This window comes from Mytilus californianus, unplaced genomic scaffold (assembly GCF_021869535.1).
Source record: "Mytilus californianus isolate M0D057914Y unplaced genomic scaffold, xbMytCali1.0.p SCAF_4, whole genome shotgun sequence".
Taxonomy (NCBI): Eukaryota; Metazoa; Mollusca; class Bivalvia; order Mytilida; family Mytilidae; genus Mytilus; species Mytilus californianus.
In genome coordinates this window covers 71,102,559-71,124,152 of record NW_026262690.1, presented here as the reverse complement: position 1 = coordinate 71,124,152, position 21,594 = coordinate 71,102,559, and the positions used below count along the sequence as shown (strand labels likewise).

General features: G+C 31.6%; 1 long non-coding RNA gene across 1 annotated transcript; it reads left to right on the top strand.

The window, feature by feature from the left end:
• Positions 1-13,434: 13,434 nt before the first annotated feature.
• On the top strand, positions 13,435-18,316 carry LOC127738438 (uncharacterized). The gene is made up of 2 exons (XR_008000043.1): positions 13,435-13,685; positions 18,140-18,316. It is a non-coding gene; the product is annotated as an uncharacterized LOC127738438 (long non-coding RNA).
• Positions 18,317-21,594: the final 3,278 nt, after the last annotated feature.

Sequence of the window (21,594 nt, the reverse complement as noted above, 5' to 3'; positions counted from 1 at the left end):
ACAAAAAAACAAAGTGGACGTGAACGGGTACTTGTACATCCCAACAACAAAAAGAAACTAAGTACAGATCTGAGAGTACTCGCAGTTACTGACAGATAGTTCAAAGCCAATAACAACTAATAAAAAAAATCATGCATCTAAGACTAAATTATCAATTAGTACACATCCAATATCCATTGGATTTAGTGAAAAGATGTCATAAACAGTCAGAGAAAAACATGACCTTGTGCAATGCCAAGATACAGGTATCGACAGATTGTAGAGCCATGAATGTGCATGTATATAACAATAATATTTAGTTTGATTTTAATTTACTGATAACAAAATCAATATCAATACCATTACAGTGTTGAATTGGTAACCTTTTCGAATAAGTTTTTAAAAGGATCGATAAGTTTACTCGGATCGTTTTTAAATGTCCGATCTCGGAAAACAACATCTCCGTAAAAATTCGGATGTGCTATCCCGTTTGAAATAAGTTTTCTACAGATACAACCAAACTTCAAAACCAAATCTTTATATCTATGGAAGAATTTAGTAAAGGTTTTAAGTAGTTTGTGGTAACGAAATCCCTGACTTAATAACTTACCAGTAATACATAGATTACGTTCATTAAAATCCAAAACGTCACAACAGACACAGGCATAGCAAACGAGTTGTGATATATAAACACCGTAAGGTGGTACCAGAGGAACATCACCATCCAAAAAAGGAAAATTAACAATAGGGAACGAAAAATCGTCCCTTTTGTCGTTGATTTTAGTGTAGAGTTTCCCTTGTAAAACTGAAATATCTAAATCTAGGAAAGTGCAGTTATTACCATTTATATTTGATTTATTTAAAGTAAGTTCCTTTGGGTAAACTTCGGCAGTATATTTAGAAAATTCTTGATTATTTAACGAAAAAATATCATCAAGATAACGGTAGGTGTTGTTGAATTTATCAATTAAATGCAATTTAGACGGGTCTTTACTGAGTTTGGTCATAAACTGTGAGTCATAGCAGTACAAGAACAAGTCTGCTGTTAAAGGGGCACAATTGGTGCCCATAGGAATACCTACAATCTGTCGATATACTTTATTGCCGAAACGTACATAAATATTATCAAGGAGAAAATTAACATCTTCAATCATCTCATTAAACCTCCAGTAAGTATATCTAGCATATTTACCCTTCTCATTCGAGAAGAAGGCTTTAAATGAGTTGCAGCAAATATATTTGCATTCAGATTTACCAAACAACCATTTAATTAAATAGGAAAACTTTTGTTTGATAAGATTGCGTGGAAGTGTAGTGTAAAGAGTTGAAAAGTCAAAACTGTCAACGGAATTAAAAGGACCATCAAAAGCACGTAATTTATCTAAAACATCCAAAGAATTTTTTACACTCCAAAAATAGTTAATTCTACTATTTTCATATATTTTGTTACAAAAGTTAATGATAAGTTCTTTGATAGTAGTTAAGGAACTAGTTAAAAGCACTGAAAGGTTAGTTGTAGAACACGTACTAGAGGCCGAGATGACACGATATTTTACTGTTTGTTTGTGTAGTTTAGGTAACCAATACATTGTAGGGACCTTCAAATGTTCAGAAGAGGCATTAAGCTGTGATGTGGTTATGATATATTTGTTTACTATATGACTCTCTGTGGAGCGCACAGACTTGAATGTAGATGAATTTAAAATTTCATTTTTAAGAACGTCCGTGTAATATTTACGGCATACCACCACCACATGGTTGGCTGCTTTGTCGGCCGGTTCAAACACAAACCGCTTTGAAAGTACTTGAAGTTTGTTTCTTATCCTAGAAATAGCTCTTTTATTTATTTCTGAATTATTTTCAAAATGTGATATCCACAACATTCATGCATTTATTTAAATAAGAATCAAGAGATTTTTTTATCAGATTTTCCCTTATTACACTAATTTTTACAATACGACGAAAGAGCGTCTTTTGTGACCTGGCGTCACTGTTTCCAATGTATTTTAGATGGAGAACGATATCTTGGTCCTTTTTCAAAAAGTTTTTAACCTCTCGGTCTTGAACGATATTGAGGTCACCCGTAACAACATGGCCATAGGGATCATATCTATGTCGTTTATACAAAACAAAAATGAACATGCTGAAAGATAAATTAAGAATATTTGATTAAATCAAATATCCATGACTTAATTTTTTTTCGGGTGCTGGAAGAAGGACTTGTATCCTGCAGTCGACCATTTTACTATATAGATACAAAATAGTATACGCATAAGTATCCTGTATCCTGCTTCTATTGGAAGCGAACGGATACATTTAATTCATTTTTTATGTAACTTGCAGTTTACTTTGCGGTCCCCGTTAAAATATTGTCGATTTTATTGAAAAGTAACGTCGGTAAAACTAAAGGTACATGTTTTCATGCGTAAATTATAAGTTGTCGGCTAAAACATTTGTTTGTACATTGCAGGAAAATATAACATGTATGTGTACTCGCTACGAAAAAGGAGAAAGCTCAGAGAACATCGCCTTTCTCTCTCATTTAAATTAAACCTTAAACAAATAAATGTTACATATTCCGACAATGAATGAATTTTGTATTTGTAATTTACAATGACGAATGTAAGGGAGATGTTCACATTAGTGATATACTGTGTGAACGGCAAGCTACACCAGTTATCCAAATATTTAATACGCCCGAATTGTAAAAAATTCATTTACAGGAAATATAGTATTTGGTGACACCTAAATTACCTTTTTAGCAATTATTCCGTGGTCTGTCTTCTAAATTTAGAAACAATCGCTTAAGCCTACCGGTAAATTTTAAAGCCTATCACATATGTTATACCTTAGCATACTACCTTTGCAAACAGATTATTTTTTAACATCCATGTACTTTAACGTTTTAAGCCCTCTAACCTTACTATTTTTGTCCATCGCACTTTATCGTGATATACCAACGTACTTAAGCAAACAAACAACCATCGCACTTTAGCGTGAGACATCATCGTACTTTAGCGTAGACCATCGCACTTTAGCGTGACCATCGCACTTTAGAGTACGATCGCACTTTAGAGTCCTACATATATATACTCGATAAGTTGATGAAATCAATAGCTCTGTAAATATATTTAATTTTCAGAAAGTGCCGTTTATGATCTTCATGTTGATCGATACGCGGGAACAGCCTATGGTGGCAAAAAACTGTAATTATACGCGAATATTCATATAGTGGGCTGAAGAACGAAATTGTGTCACACTCCTTGAAAATATCATGTAATTTAATGAGGTTTTTTAAGCACGTGAATATCCTTGAAGGAATGAGGCCAAAAGTCATAACATTGAATAAGAATTACAATAACGGAATATATAAACAATTTATAAAGCAGTCGAAGAATTCTTATAAAAACTATATTGAACAGCCCGACAGAATGACGTTAGTAAAACAAGACAGACATATAACAAACATAGGTCCGAGAAAACAGTTGTATCGTAGTGAATTTATCTAAGGGAGAAAACGCAAATTTAAAAAAAAATCGCAACTGCTCTATCCAAAAAAATATTTTTACAGTGTAGTGTATTAATATTGGGACAAATAATATCAAAATTATAGAAACGTATATAGACTGTCACTCAAATTAAGGACAATTTTATGTAGAGTGGATGTATAATACAGTGTGACATCTTCAGATCTAGACATACCAATTTTTTTACTTTTCAAACTGGACCAGATCACTACTTTACCTACATGTAAAAATTATTCCAAACTGTTATAAATACATAAATTTCACCCCCCCCATCCCTACTTACTATTTTATGCATAGAATATAAAGAAATAAATTTGGAAGGTGTATGAACAAAATGTGCACAAGTTAAACATTGTCCGCACTAGGGACTCTATTTGTGACAACGAAATTCAAAGGACGATAACTGTGTCCCCGGACCTAATAAAAGGCAAATACAGACAGATATAAGATCTATTAGTAAAACCATAGAAAGGGGCAGGGATGAAATACAGTAAAAGAAAAAGAACATTAGTATAATGGAATATGTAGACAGCTATCTCACAAGTAAAAAACCCTAACTGTAAAAATATAAGGGCATACACTACAGGCACGGGGACACATTCTACTGCATCCACACAGCACGAGTAACTAACCCTAGCTGCAGTAAATATCATGTCTTTCAAATTTGTTGTTCGTAAATTGTTTTGTAATTAATTAGGCCATTGGTTTTCTCAATTAAATTGTTTCATATTTTTCATGTCACGGCCTTTTATAGCCGACTATACGGTATTTCTCATTGTTGAAGGCTGTCTGGTTGCCTATAATTGCTTACGTCAGCTTCATTTGAACTTTTGTGGATAGTTGTTTTCTATTTGAGATATAACTTTGAAACCATTTGTACAGTTTTTCATCAATACCATATGCATGCTTTTAACTTTTTCAAGAGGCCGGTATGCCACATATCTGCTAAGTTTGGTACTTTCGGAAAAAAAAACTCTATTCAGATTTAAATACATATTATATATTGTGGAACGACTTAAACACAAAGGTTAATACAATATAACACTGATGGTATGGACAATTTGTGCGTTTTATGCAGCGATTTTTTTTCTGATAACGCGTTTAGAAATACCGATGAAAGTTTATTAACAGTCTAAATTTGAACAAAATCTGATACGTATTTTTGGTTACTTTGTTTGTTAGGTAAACTTGGACTGAGTTGCCAGACATAAAGGCCATGAGAAAAAAAGCACAACAACCATGAATAAAGTTATTGTTAAAAAGTGATTCAGTGTTTTTTCTATTGATTTTTTCTTCACATGAAAACAAATTTTCTCATTCGCAAGCGCATCGAAATTTTCACACGTTCAAAAATTTAACATAATATAGTTTAACCTCAACTTGTTTTTGAATGTTTTGTATAGTGCTCTGAGAAGCATATCAAGGGTTTGAGCATACGCGTATCTAAGGAAAGTGTATTCACACGCAAAACATTATTTCAGTTCATAAAATTCATTAAGCTTTACAACGAATAGAAGTTGAAATTAAAGATCACCAGCATGTTATTTGTCCAGTCAGGATTCTACTTTGTCAAAAATTATCCCGTCAGTATACGCCACCTAATTTTTTCAATCACGTAAATGGAAGACATTGTATGGATGGCGCGCTGTCAATTTAGCTCTTGACAACCGATAAATGTATCCACATCCACATACATTACGATTCTTACACGACAGTTGTATTTAAAAAAAAATGTATCTACTATAGCTATTAAGCATCATTAAAAGTTCTTTTAGCCCTTTTGTCAACTTAAAACTATTGTCTGATCAGTTGTCAAGGAAAATCTTCGAAAATGTCAAAAACATGGAAGAGCACACAGGCACTTGTCTCTGAAAAAAATTCCCTATATACCTTATTGTTTAATGTAATTGTATAACTCTATATAAAATTTTGTGGAAGAGCATACTAAAAATTTTCAGAGGTTGAAGACTAATCGCCCGAGATAATACACACACAAAATGATTTTTTTATGAAGTTATACACAAAAAAGATCCACAAGTAAAGTTTGTCGTCAAGTGCTTTTTTAAAAAAAATGTTATTCAAACACTCATTGTTGAAGGCCGTACGGTGACCTATAGTTGATAATAAAAAGTTGTTATTCAAACACTCATTGTTGAAGGCCGTACGGTGACCTATAGTTGTTAATTTCTGTTTCTCCATAATTATGACTTCAATGATTAGAAAGGTATTTCACTTGACCCATATATTCCGTTTGTGATGCTGTGAATTTTTAATGTTATTTTATCAAAATGTGGCCTAAATATATACTAGTCAACAAAAGTAATGATACACACGTTTGAACTCCAATTTATCATAAAATAGAATAAATAAGAAAAACTGTTAAATTATCCAATGAAAAACATTGATTAAAAGATAAAATTGCATATGATTAAAAGAATCTGAGCAAATTGGAAAGGGAGAAAATACCTTGTTATTGAACACGGGGGTCAAATTTATTTTGCGGAAAATGATGACAAAAGTCGGCACTTAATTTCGAAGATGAGAATTAAGTATTCAAATATCTGCAAAGGCATTCACAATTTTAAGCAGATCATGTTTAAGTTGAAAGTTTTAAGTTCTAATATCGATTTTTGAATTTTTGAATTTTGCTTTAATCAATGCTTTTGATTAGAAAAAAACACTCTGTAAATATTAGACCAATTGGGCAATTATTTACCTTGGTACAGTGTATCTAATTTCATTATATACACGGCCTTGTATCGTTTCTTTTGTTGACTAGTTACTGTATATAAAAATAATAGAATCTGAAGCGAGATGAGGTATCAAATATTGCTGCTTTATACGTTTTCAAGACAAAACAGTCAACTCAAGCTGACACCTGAACATAAACTTTCTCTTTTCGATGAGATTATTGCCCATTTTTACGAATATTTCCACAAAAAAAAACTGTTGCGGGGCAGAGATGCAAATGAATGCTTTAAAAAAGATCACTATTTTATCTTTCTGTGGAATTTTTTCGGCATAATTTATGATTATGTACAAAAAAGATCCACAAGTATTTGCACCTACCATTATCGACTTTTTTGTGATAATTTGTCTTTAATTTGAAAGTGTACAAATATCTGTAATCTTCATACTATAGATAAAGTATAAACATGTATATAAGATGCAAAAAAATCCTAAATTATTCAATAACATTAAACTTGTAAAGCCCATAGAAACAGACGCACCAAATTCAAATATACCAACTTGGACATTTTTACCTTCTCTAATAAAGAGTTCTATTTCGTTTGTTTAATTTCAACTGGATATCAACCTGGTTTATCAGTTTCTGAAAGGAAACATTAATTATCAAAACAAGAAAACTTGGTAGTGGATAAGGTACAAGTTATGAATTTAAGTGGTCTTCTGGCTTATTTTATACATTCAATCATTTGACTACTAGCTAACTAAGTTTACCTCACATCTTCTCTTATTTATGTACAAGTGAGAGGTTTAGCTAGCTGTAAAACCAGGTTTAATCCATCATTTTCTAAATAAGGAAATGCCTGTTCCAAGTTGGGAGTTTTCCATTCGTTTGGTGTGTTTGAACTTTTGATTTTGCCATTTGATAAATGACTTTCCGTTTTGAATTTTTCTTCAAGTTCGGTATTTTTGTTATTTTGCTTTTTACAGTAAGAGAAATGATATTTTTTTTAAATTTAATCTTCGTTTAAGTTATCATACGCATTATAAAATATTTAGAAAGCTGTGACTACTTGTAAAACTTGTTTGAACAATAAGAATGTTAGTATAAATCTAAACATGCTAATGCTCATCTGCCCAAGGGTGACTATATTGGATAACCTAGAATTCTCCCGTCCGGTTGTGTGCTGAAGAGGTGTTCGTTTGACTGTTTGGCATGTATAAATAGGAAGTCACGTCCGATTGCAAAGACGACGTTGGATCGAATATAAATTTAAGGAGATGTGGTATGATAGCCAATGAGACATATATCCAGTAGACAAAATAAAAGGTGTAAACAAATACAAGACATCGTATGGTCTCCAACAGCGTGCAAAAACCATGCATACCGGAAAATATATCTGTGTCGAGAGAATAACATACTCTCTACATGTTAAAAATGTACTTGAACATGCATGCAATATTTGCAACTGAACGTTATGCAATCAAAAATCCTTTGATACATCAATCATGTAATTTATTTGGCTTTTTTTAAAACTTTTTGATTAGCGCGTCACGGGCGAGTCTTGTACATGGACTTTCTTTCAAAATCTTAAGAAATGCACTTCTATTGAATTATTGTCTTCCCGTCCTCTAATGCGCTGATAGCCTTTCCCTATGCAGTGACCTTAGCTACGAGACATCTCATTAGAACTTCGTTAACCGCACAGCGGAAGTGCGAGGGGTAAACCGTGATGGCAAAAAGGTAAACAAACGTTGAAGTGTTCATTTATTCTGTAAGAAAAAAAACTCCAAATCATTTAACAACTGTTATGACAAAGTTTAATTAACAGATAGAAAGGAACAGAAAATATATATATATATATATATAAACATCTCTCTGCTGCATGTCTTTCATCTCGCCTATTTTTCACGTGCTGCATGATTCTGTGTGATACATGATTTTTTGTATAAGTTGCTATTGGCTTTGAACTAGCTGTCAGTAACTGCGAGTACTCTCATATCTGTACCTAGTGTCTTCTTGTTGTATGGATGTGTGTTTGTTACTTGTTTTCTGCTATGTATCATTCTGATGAGTTAAGCCTTTTCCAACTTATTTTTATAGTTTGTTCATATGTTGTACTGTTACACCACTGCCAGCTTAGGGGAGGATTAAACGCCCGTTAAAATGTTTAACCCCGCCACATTCTGTATGCATGTGTCTGTTCTAAGACAAGATCCTATAGTTCACTGAGTAGTTGTCGTTTGTTGCTGTATTTCATACTTGTATTTCGTTAATTGTTTTTATATAAATCAGGCCGTTAGTTTTCTCGTTTGAATTGTTTTACATTTGTCATTTTATAGCTGACTATGCGGTATGGTTTTTGTTCGTTGTTGAAGGACGTACGGTGACCTATAGTTGATAACTTCTATGTCATTTGGTCTCTGGTGGAGAGTTGTCTCATTGGCAATTATACCACATCTTCTTATTTTTATATTGATTGTTTATAAAGGTCACATCCGGTAAACTTCGGCAGTAACACACGAAAGTTAATTACCAGGTAAAGTTTTCACTGAATGAAATATTTTTGTGGTCGATTTATGTGTTATGGATTCGTAATAAATGTATAAAAAATCGTGCATAGAGGACTTAGTTTAATATATATATATACATGTACGTGCATTGGTTTAATAATTTCCTTAACATTATAATTGCAAGAAAATTATTTCATATGACTTTTAATCAGTCACAATAAAATATTAGTTCCTACTCAAGAGATCAGTCTTTCTCAACTCATCTTTAAAACTTATACAACACCCTTTGCAACTAAGAATTCAACTACAAACACATTGCAGGCTTAGACTTTGACGACATTCAAGTTGTACCTCCTGGTTTCAGCTACTCTATAAAAAAAGTACTAAGAACATACTCACCCCTTCTCATCCAATGGAAAATCGGTATTTTGCCTTCTATTTTTCTTAGAACATACTCAACTCCTTCTCGTCCAATAGAACATCAGTTTTTCCCTCTAGTTTTCATAGTACGTGGCTTTCCATGCACTATAAGATGTTATACATGAATAACTTTTCATTGTAGTTTAATTATGAAAGTGAACTCTTAATAACTACACTAATGAAGTGTACAATCCCCTGAGGCATTTTCCATAGGTAAACAGCCTACTGAATAAAGATGAAAGGGAATAGAATTATATATAAAAAAAGTATTTTGAAAATTGCAAATGCTTATAATGGTACATATATGGAACAATAAGAAAAAAAATGAAATGGGGACAAAGGTGTAGGTAAAGTACTTTAAATTAATGTTAATACCAGACCCAAAGAAAACAATGTCAGATTTCTGATATATAAAGCAAAGGAACTTTTTCGAAGAAAAAAATTTACATGTACATTCATCAATAAAAAGTACGTATCTGATGTTGAATGATCGTAAATCTAATATTTATTGAGTGAGTTTTATAATTGCCAAAAATATACAAATTTCAAAAAGCTGATTTAAATAACGTTGCATGCTTTTTATAATCAAGAAATCTAAGGTATATAAGTATTAAATTTTACCTGAAGCAGAAGAAAAACTCAATGTTTGAACAATTTATCCTTTTTGTCCTCACAAAACTTTGTCAGTGCAATCCATTGAAATGACCAGTCCATAACATATGATATACATTCCTTTTATTAACCAAGTTAACACTTCATTTTAAAGGAGAATTCTTATTAAGGTTTGAATATTACAATGGAAAGGATAATTTTGTAAGGTCACTTGAAGGTGTGAATATTTTCTGAATTGGTCAGACAATACTTGGTCATGTTTTATGAACATTTAAAACCCTCGGCTACGCCTTGGGCTTTAATTATAGGTTAGACAATACTTGGTCATGTTTTATAAATATTTAAAGCCCAATGCGTAGCGGAGGGCTTTGAATGTTCATAAAACATGACCAAGTATTGTCTGACCAATTTAAAACATATTCAAACCTTCAAGTGACATTAAAAAAATCTTCCTTTATAATTGTAATAATCAGACCTTAATATGAGTTCACTTTAATTGTTAACATTGTTAATAAAAGGGATTTAAATCATATATTCAATGGTCATTTCAACAGGTGCAATGTAATAGCACTGAGATAGTTTTTAGGACAAATAAGATGAATTGTTCAAAAATGGAGTTTTTTTCTACTTCAGGTAAGATTTAATACTATTTTATCTCAAATTCCTTTATTTTGAAAAGCCGTAATGTTATAAAAACCTTTTCGAAAATTGTATATTTGTTATTTAATTATAAAACTTGATAAATAGATAAAATTTCTATCCTTCCAACATCAAACGCTTACTTTTTTTTATTGACGAATGTATTGTTTTTGACTAATTGCTCTTGCCTTATAGATCAACAGTCATTGTTTCTTACAAAACATTGACTTTATGGTCTCGTTTAAAAATTTGATAAAATGTTATTTTACATACAAGTTTAAAACCCTTTTAATTTTCTCTATATGTACGATTATATAACTTTTGTAATATCAAAATTCAATTTAAGATGTTTTATAATTCTATTATCTTGTTTTCATTTAAAATAATTTGACAAACAACAGTACTCGTGCTTTTTTTCTTTTGCTGTTTTCCTATGGAAATTGCCTCAGGGGTTTGTAATACACTTCGTTAGTGCAGTTTAGAGTTCACTTTTATAATTAATCTACAATGAAAAGTCATTCAGGTATAGCATTTTATAGTGCATGGAAAGCCAGAGATATAAGAAGATGTGGTATGACTGCCAATGAGATAACTCTCCATCCAAGTCAAAATTTATAAAAGTAAACCATTATAGGTCACAGTACGGTCTTCAACACGGAGCCTTGGCTCACACCGAACAGTAAGCTATAAAGGGCCCCAAAAATTACAAGTGTAAAACCATTCAAACGGGAAAACCAACGGTATAATCTATATAAAAAACGAGAAACGAGAAACGAGAAACACTTAAGAACCACATCAACAAACGACAACTACTGAACATCAGATTTCTGACTTGGGACAGGTGCAAACAAATGCAGCGGGTTTAAACGTTTTAATGGTACCAAACCTTCACCCTTTTTCTGAAACAATAGTGTAACATCACAACATAGAAAGACACACTATAAAATATCAACTGAAATATCTTAACTCAATCAAAGGACATATTAACACCAATGAACATACACTGAACAAATAAATTTGACCTATGATACAATGTAAATACAAAATAAATAAACTAAGGGAAGAATAATAAAAGTAACATGTTATATCGGTATGAAATGTTAAACAATTTAAGGAAAATGTACATTTGTACTATGAAAAATAGAAGGCAAAATATCGATTTTCCATTGGACGAGAAGGGGTGAGTATGTTCTAAATCTTCATGCAACATGACAAAGTATTATCTAACCTTTACATAGTACATGGCTTTCCATGCACTATAAAATGCTATACATGAATGACTTTTCATTGTAGATTACTTATGAAAGTGAACCCTTAACAGCACTAACGAAGTGTGTTACAAACCCCTGAGGCAATTTCCGGTTGATCTATAAGGCAAAGGCAATTTGTGAATAAACAATACATTCGTCAATAAAAAAAGTAAGCATTTGATGTTGGAAGGATAGAAATTTTATTTTTCTATTAAGTTTTACCATTAATATACAAATATACTATTTCGAAAAGGTAATTTTATAACATTATGTGCTTTTCAAAATGAAGGAATTTGAGGTATAAAAAGGTATAAAAATTTACCTGAAGCAGAAAAACTTCCATTTCATCCTATTTGTCCTCAAAAAACTATATCAGTGCTATTACATTGCACCTGTTGAAATGACCATTATATTTGTGATTTATATCCCTTTTATTAACAATGTTAACAATTAAAGTGAACTCATTTTAAGGTCTGATTATTACAATTAGAAATGATGATTTTTTAATGTCACTTGAAGGTTTGAATATGTTCTAAATTGGTCAGACAATACTTAGTCATGTTTTATGAACATTTAAAACCCTCGGTGACGCCTCGCGCTTTAAATATTCATAAAACATGACCAAGTATAATCTAACCTATAAGTATATATCTTTATATATAGGTTACTTATTTATGAAGGTGTAAAGGTAAACAAATTTCAGAATAAGTACATGTGGTGTCATTTTTGCACGTGTCACGTTAAATTTCATAACATCCGATTTGTCATGTTTAACTGTGAAGACCTTTTGTAGTGTCAGTTACATCAAAATCTTTCAAAGCTTTTGTTTACATTATCTTGTCATTTATGTGCTTGTGTTTGTTTGTCCATTTAGAAGTATGTTTTATTTCTGATAAAGTTAAGGTCAATGAAACTCAGTAAAGTATGGTGAACAAAATTCATGATGATTAACACTTATTTGTAGCCGATGTCACTGTTGCAATAACTAAATATGTAATGCTATATATTTATAAAAACCGTTTATAGTCCAACATCCTGTCGATACTATGTACTTATATTTTGGCATTGCACAAGGTCATAAATGTTAGAATACCAGAATGTTAATGACATCTTAACACTAAATCCATTGGATGTGTACTGATTTTATATTTAAGTCTGAGAAAACATGATTTTATTATTACCTGTTGTTGGATTTGAACTAGCTTTCAATAACTGCGAGTACTATTATATAGATCGGTACTTTGTGACTTTTGTCTTCATGTTAGTTGTTTTTTGCGCTTCTTGCCAATCTGATTTGTTTAGTCATTTCCAACTGATTTTCTACAGTTTGTTCTTATGTTGTGCTGTCACATCACTGTCCGAGGTTAGGGTGGGGGGGCTGTGTGCTTTTCAACATTTAACCCCGCCTCATTCTACACGAGCCATTAATTCAGTGGTTGTTGTTGGTTGCTGTTTGTCATATTTGTTTTCCTTTTATTGTTTTGTCATAACTAAAGTCGTTGTTTTTTTCGTTTGAATTGTTTCATGTTTTGTCATGTCGGGTCCGTAAGTTATAAACATCATGATCATTCTGTACTTAATATTCGAAATAAATCCACTTAAATATCTTTAAAAACATAAAAGTTCTCGAGTAATTAACCACCATACATCATTAAATTGATGAAACACATCCATAAACATTATTGATAATTACCTTTTAAAAAAAATATTGGACACATATAATGCATCACATCAAAAACAATGTATTTAAACAAACAAAAAACATCTTGATATAAATTCTAAAATATCATCACCCGTTTCATTTGAAAGCAAGGTTGCGACAGAAACACAACTAAAATGAAGACCTTCTTGCTTGCTGTAGTTTTCTGTGCTTTTTTGGCTGTAATATCAGGTCAAAACTTATTAAGAGGTCTTTTAGGTCTAGGTATAGCAAGTCATCTCTTCAGAGGTTTTACTAATTCATTTTCAGGAGGAGGTGGTAATTCATACGATTGGGGTAGCGGACGAGGACAAAATGCCTACATAATTCAACCAACGAGTGACCAATACTATGCACAAGGTAAGCTAAATTATACCTTCTCCCTGAAATAGATAAATTAATAAATATGAATAATAAAAAATGGAAATAAAATTTGAATTGCAAAATTATTTGAGTGCTAAATACTTTTATACTTTTTTTCATATCCTTAATTTTGGTTTCATTAGAATTCATGTGTAGTGAGAAAACAAAAATAGTGGAAATCTATATACATTGTGCCTAGCAGACACATTGGTGTTCTTAAAATTTTTCTATATTCTTATTTTTATAGTTTATGCTTTGCACTATCTTTTGTTCTATTTTTCTTATTTATTATACATGCATCAAAATTCTTCTTTTAAATAAAATCTTGTTCGTTTTAATTTGCGCTTCGTCTACAAATATAATACGGCATGAATTTAGACCATCGGGTTAAGTACTTTGAGCTTGCTTTAATTAACTGCGAGCATTCTTTGGTACCGTATAATTGTTTATTATTGTTTTGTTTGTACTTGTGTCCTTTGTTGTCCATTAACCGGTATTACAGAATTAAGTGCTTTTCCTCTACTGAATTTTGTTTGATGTACCTTTTGTAAGTCCAGTAAACTAGATTAAAAATGGGATGGTAGAAATCTCCAAAACATTTTTAATACCGCGCCAAATGTTGATGTGTCTCCTCTCAAGTCAGGATCCTTAGCCAGTTGTATTTTGTCTTTTTTCATATCTTGATGTTTTTTATTTGTTTTAATTTTGTTATTAAGAGAATTTGGTGTTAATTTGATGTCAGATCTCTTAATTTAAATTCCTTCACAATTTGTTTAGCCTCGGGGCGATTTAGAGCTTGAGATATTGAAAACTATTATTATTTTCTAAATTCCCTTCGTTCAGATGAGCATAAATTATGTATGTACAAGTGTATCTAATTAATAGTATAGAAACTATGCACCAGTTACTGAAACATCAGATTCTTATCACATAAAAAATTAAAACAACTGTTTTAGATGTGTTATGCCTGACACGATTTTGTGAGGTAGACTAATCCGACGTTTAAATGATCAAATTGACTATTTATGTACAAAAAATAAGCAGATCGGTCATATTTGACTTCATTAACTCACTGCTTTCATTTGAATTAAATTGGACTGATAACAGGTTAATTAGATTGAAAAGAGCTGTTTTCTGTTAAGACAAACTTTTTACCTTGCGTAGACTTGCGTAAAATGTCTTCAAAATAATATATTTTTCAAAGAATGAAAACGAATAGCCTGTAAATTTTCTCAAATTTCTAAACAACGCGCTATTTCACTATTGTAAAAAAATCACTGTATTACGAAAATTTCGTGAAAAGGTAAGAACTGCAAAATCACACCTTTCATACCTTTTGTTTAATTCATTAAAATATCATTAACTCGTCCAGTGTACAGTTTGGTGGTTAATCGAAGCACACGTGTGTGTATAAAGAAATATGCAAATTAACATGTTTTCAGATATACACACGATATAATTATACGTTAAATGCCTTTAGATAAGGAACGTCCAGCAAAGTTAAAGCGTGAATTATTAAGATTGGGGGTCTAGATGGGGATCTTCATTTATATATTCTTTAATTTTAAAGTCATTTTTCTCTATTCTTCACTTATGTTGCCCATTATTCTCAAGTCTGTAACATATCCAGACTCTCTAGTTAATGAACATTTGGTTTAATCGTATTCATTAAAAGAATTAATAATCAAAATTCGACTTGAACTTTCAGTATAATATTAGGACAGTAAACTAAAGACATACCATAACTATACTTGTTAATCCACAAACAAGAGTATTTTTATAATTTCTTATTTTTTTTAACTTCGGGTCTAGAGTTGCAATCCTTGTATTTTTGAAAATATTGCAAAACATTTGATTATGATTTATTCAGCGGTTTTGTCATGAAGTGCGTTTACGTGAACCATGGTATAGCAAACATCGAATTCCTTCACAAAATCTTATCACACACTATAATCAAAGTAAGTCATGTGTTGAAATATAAGAAAATGTTGCGCTCTGAACAATCTACAAAAGACAAAAAAATTATGTTAAAAATCGCATTTACTACTATTTAAAGGGGCACTAGCTACGAGATATATAAAAAATCTAATATATGATTTTTTTTTTGTTCAATCATTAATGAAAGTGAAATAGTGAAATAATTATTCGCTTTTAGCCGCCAGTATGGTTCAATTTTGTCAAAATAAGCTAAGAAACATTGATGATGAATTATTCACTTGCAAGTGAATAATTCGACCTCATTGAATCCGTATTCATGTGAACTTCAATTTAACCCCTTAGCTAGAGATGGATAACACGTGAATTGTATGTGTAAAGTTATTTAAAGGAAAAGAATGTCAACATTGAAAGTGAAACAAAGGTAAATCATTTGATTGACCGATCCGATCCACAAAAAAATCATTCTTATACAAAAAATCATTCTTATACAGGTAAAAACGATGATAAACATATATTTTACTCTATAATAATGAAATTAAACAGACCTAGGAAAATCCAATAGCACGAGTTCGCTTAATCTATTTATATCTTTATTTATGTTTACATCGCTTATATGGTCATCGGATGACTTTGGAGGTCAACTCGATAGTTAATTAGAAGGCGTCTAGACTAAAATACACACGAAACGAAGCTATGTGTTGTCATGCCCATGTCCTGTTAACTGTTTATTTTAGACTTTTTATAGTTTGGATAAATGTTTTACATTGTTATAAATCAAATATGAGAATTGGAGTCAAATCGGTGTACATGAATTTGACAGCTAGTGCCCCTTTAAAATATATATCTACATAAATAAAGCTAACAAAAATGCGTGTACAATGGCGAATGGTCGATACTTTCAAATCGAGTCCATGTGGTTTATATACTCAGGTTTATTAAACCGGTTACAATTCCCCTTTTTATTAATATTGTATTTATATTGTCATAGATCAAATTTATTCGTTCAGTGTATGTTTACTTGTTTTTGTTAATATGTTTTTTGATCGAGTTCAGCCATTTCAATTGATATTTTATAGTGTGTATTTCTATGTTGTAATATTACACTACTATTTCAGGTTAGGGTGAAGGTTGGCGCCTGTTGAAACGTTTAAACCGCTGCATTGTTATACACATGTCCTAAGTCAGGAGCCTGTTGTTCATTGGTTGTCGTTTGTTGTAGTGGTTCATAGGTGTTTCTCTTTTCTCGTTTTTTATATGGATTAGACCGTTAGTTTTCCTGTTTGAATTGTTTTACACTAGTCATTTTAGGGCTCTTTATAGCTTGCTGTTCGGTGTGAGACAAGGCTCTGTGTTGAAGGCCGTACTTTAACCTATAATTGTTAACTTTTTATACATTGTGACTTGAATGGAGAGTTGTCTCATTGGCACTCATACCAAATCTTCTTATCTATATTGTATATCATTTGTTTCATTTTGGTCATACAAGTACCGCTGGGACAGATATTTTAATCTCATCAAAATAGATCTAGATCGTGTTTATTGTTGATGTTCCGACTAGTCAATCCTACAAACTTTTATTTAAACACTTCAAACTAAATTTTCCATTAAAAATTAAAAAAAATAGCATAGGTGTACTGAAAATTCGACATTTTTTTAAAAATGACCCATATATGTATTTACTGTATTCTAACTTTTTCTAGAAACTTCTATCCCAGCGATACTTTAATGACCCAAATGAAACAACTGTTATATATATATTTACTGTATTCTGACTTTTTCTCGAATCTTCTGTCCCAACGCACAGGTACTTTTAAAAATTCCTTTATACCTTAATATTTTTTTTTTTCAGAGACAAGTGCCTGTGTCCCAACGATACTTGTATGACCCAAATGAAACAGCTGATATATATATATTTAACTTACCTCCTATACATTTCTAGGAATATGATTGGTTAAAAACAACTGCCTGCAGACCGTGAATATTCCATATTGGGTTAGTAGGCGGGGCCTAGATCAATACACGGTTTGTAGTGGTGTTACGTCCCTTTATAAAGACAACAAGGTGTTGAGGAAAAATCTTAAAGGTTTCAACAGACGAAGAAATTGATGATGAACGATTGAAATAAATTCATACAACACATTTAAAGCTAACAAGTTGTTATTGTTGGCATTTGATTTTGTATAGACTAATGGAAGTAGGTTCTGAATACAAACGGCCACTTTGATAGGCCACTAGTCTAAATACCACATGTCAAGATAGTCGGTAAGATAAATTCGTTACATAGTGTGTTAGTGACCTAATACGATATATATGGGGTCAGTAAATTCCATTTATATCGTATTAGGTCACTAGCACACTATACAACTAATAATATATATGTATATTTACTAAGTTGTTGAAATCAAATGATATCTATAAAATCATTTCAATTGTTTTTTTTTATTTTTATTATTTCTTGAACTATATATGTGTATCTATAATTTTTCGATTAAAAATGTTTTTTATTCCTTCAGATTATGGTTATGATCGTGGATATTTGTGGTAACATCATCCAGCTAGTAAATAGTCAGTTGAGAGCTTCAGAAGTCATATCAAATCATCACAAGAATAAAACATTTGTATGATTTGTCTTTCATTTATCACAGAAACATTCACATCAAGGCCTTATGAAATAAAATCAATAGCTTCTATTTCGTTTTTATCTGTCTATAGGGGACATCAGCAATATGTGTGTATATGTTATGACATATATTCATATGAGGCGGGCTTCATACTGGAGCATTTTAGGAATCATGAAAAGAAAGTAATATTATCCTTTATCTTCACGTTCCGCTATATAGATGCTATCCTCTCACTAAATAATTCAAAGTTTGGTGACTATTTTGAACGAATTTATTTCATCCAATTTGGGATAAAGAATACGACAGATACAGTCAGAGCTGTTATATCATAATAGTCCATGTTGATTAAAATTTTAAATTCTTCGCTTGCAAACTTTGTTTGGTTGTTTGCTCAAACATTATGATTAAGATTGACACCTAAATTCAATGGGTAGGCGAAGTTAATACTTAGATTACAAAGATTAGATTGGACAATGAATATCATATTGTTTCCAGTCAGGCACTTAAAAGATTATAAAAGAAAGCACAGGCTAAAGGGGATACGGGAAATAGATTTGATTTTTGATTTTTGGTGTTTTAACGCCCCTTTTAAGCACCGCTTTTGGGCTATTTCGTGGCGGCCAGTTTTTATTGGTGGAGGAAGCCGGAGTGCCCGGAGAAAACCACCGACCTTCGATAGGAAAACTGACAATCCTAGTCAATTAAGATTGGAGTCGAGTGCACCTGCACGAGCGGGGTTCGAACTCACAACCTCAGTGTTGACTGGCTAGTGATTACAGTAGTAACTACTTAGACCACTCGGCCACCGAGGCGGCACGGGAAATAGAAATAGTTAGTTAAAGGTGAACCAATTTTGAAATGGATTAAAATGTAAAACATGAACAGCTTTAATATCACATTTTAATTTTAAATGTACTGTACCTATAATGTTGTCAAAATATGATTTCTTGTTACTAATTACGTGATTTTTTTTATTTTTTAACTTACTGTATATATTCTGCAAGATAAAGTTAATTTCGGATCGCTTTGTTGAAAACTTTGAATTTTTATGATTTGAAAAATCAGTGGCTCTCGATTCTTTCAGGGTCACTGCAGTAGTATTACTAAAGGGAATATGGTAAGCAATAGTGTAAAGGCACTCCCCGACAAACAAAAATAATTGTATATTTACTAACTTGTGTATTAAAAACAATAATAACACAATTTTTGAAACGCATTCTCTTATTTGCCTGCATTAAAATTTAACAAGTATATGCAACAAGAAATGAAACCATATTCCTGCCCCATTATTAATGATTTGATATACAAGTTTCCATTTCATTGTTAATGATGGTCTTATTCTTTAAATATTTTGGTAAGAAATGAAATCTGTATAGTTTCATCATTACGATCCAAATAAAGCGAGAAGTCCGAAACCAGTCAAAACTTTAAAAATTATTTGACAGCAGATTAAATTTTTGTTTTTGTTTTTGTTTTTGTTTTTTTGGGGGGGGGGGGGGGGGCGTAGAAAGAAGAAGGGGATACTTTGAACAATTCCAATTTATGATTCTACATAAAGAGAAAACAACTTAAAAAAATACGCACAACTAAATCAAAATAATCCATGTTTATGCAGTAATATCTGTTTTACCTATGCGTGTAAATTGTATCGATAATATAAAGAAAGTGTTTATATTACACCTGCTGATAAATGATGATGGTTTCATCTTCCAATATTAAGAAGAAGAAAAAACCAATTGTGTGCACAAAACTTTTCATTATCATATCAAATAAAAACAATCACCTCATCAAATCTTGGTTTACTGTAAAACTTGTATTATTATTAATTAGTTTTCAAAATTGGTTCGCATTGGACTAACTATCCTTTTTTCCTGTATACCCTTTGAGTGTCTGACTGGAAACAATATAATATTCATTGTCCAATCAAATATTGTATATAGTAAACATACAGTTACGCCGCCTATCCAATGAATTTAGGTGTCAATCTTGAGTACAATTATCAATGTTGGAGCAAACAACCAAACAAAGTTTGCGAGCAAGGCATTTAAACTTTTGATCAGCATGGAATATTATAATAGCTCTAAGTCTGCCTCATATCTTAACTGAGATCTAGAAATTGACAATGAGGGTTGCCGGGTTGATCACAAAACTTTCCAGCTTTCCAATTGTGAACTTTCTATTTATATGTAGCAACATTCCAGCAGCGCCTGCATATGACGTATATATTTCGAAGTTAAAACGATATTCCAGAGCTTTCATTTCCTATCACGATTTCCGTGATAGAAGGTTGCATGCTGCTTACATGGAAACAAGAGTTTCAAGTGTGAAGTTGAAATCATCCCTTCGAAAATAATTTTACGAACGCCATCACGAGTTGGTTCCTCGAATGCGACCTACCCACGAATAATACGATGGGTGTCACATGTGGAGTAGGGTCTGCTTACCCTTCCGCGGGAGCACCCGAGATCACCACCGGTTTTTGGTGCGATTCGTGTTGCTCAGTCTTTAGTTTTCTATGTTGTGTTTTTTGTGCTGTTGTTTGTCTTTTGGTCTTGTTCTTTTTTTGCTAAGGAATTGACAGTTTATTTTTCGACTGATGAATTTGAATATCCCTTTGGTATCTTTTGCCGCTCTTTTATACTTATATTTTCATTCCTGTTTTTGCAACAACAAAAACACTAACAGATAAAAAGAGTATCTAAATATAAAGGTTCATCAAACACCACTCTTGGGTATTCGTTGAAACCTTACTGTTAGAAAAAAAACCACAGTGACATGCATGCAGCCGAATTCAAAATTCATCAAGGGATAATATTAGGACCTTTTTCAAAACCGACTTTAGCTTACAGAAATATTTAAAAAGATCGTGAAAATATTACTTCCCTAAAATTTCAATAGAAAATTGAAAGTGGTATGGAGACAGTGTAATCTCACATCAATTGGAAACGAGTTCAATTATGTATTTGAGTGTCAGTCTGTTATTGTAAAAAAAAAAAAAAAAAAAAAACACGAAAGGATTAAACTAAAAAAGTTCATGAAACCTAATGGCTTTTAAAGAGTTAAGATTATATTCTTGAAATATTTTCAAATATTTTTGCAGGTTTCTCTTAAAATCGGAATCTTATTCTGCAATATGGACGGCTGTTGAAGACAGTTTTGATACATTTTGCAATTTCTACATGTGTTTTGAAAAATTAGCGCATCTTTAAACAAAATAATTCAAGTCGTATGAGAAATGCAATACATCTTGATTTACTCTGGTTCATTTTTTTGGTATTTTATTTTTTTTTGTTTGGAATGTTCTCATTAATTTTTTGGAAAAAATACGCAAAATGTGTTCAAATGTA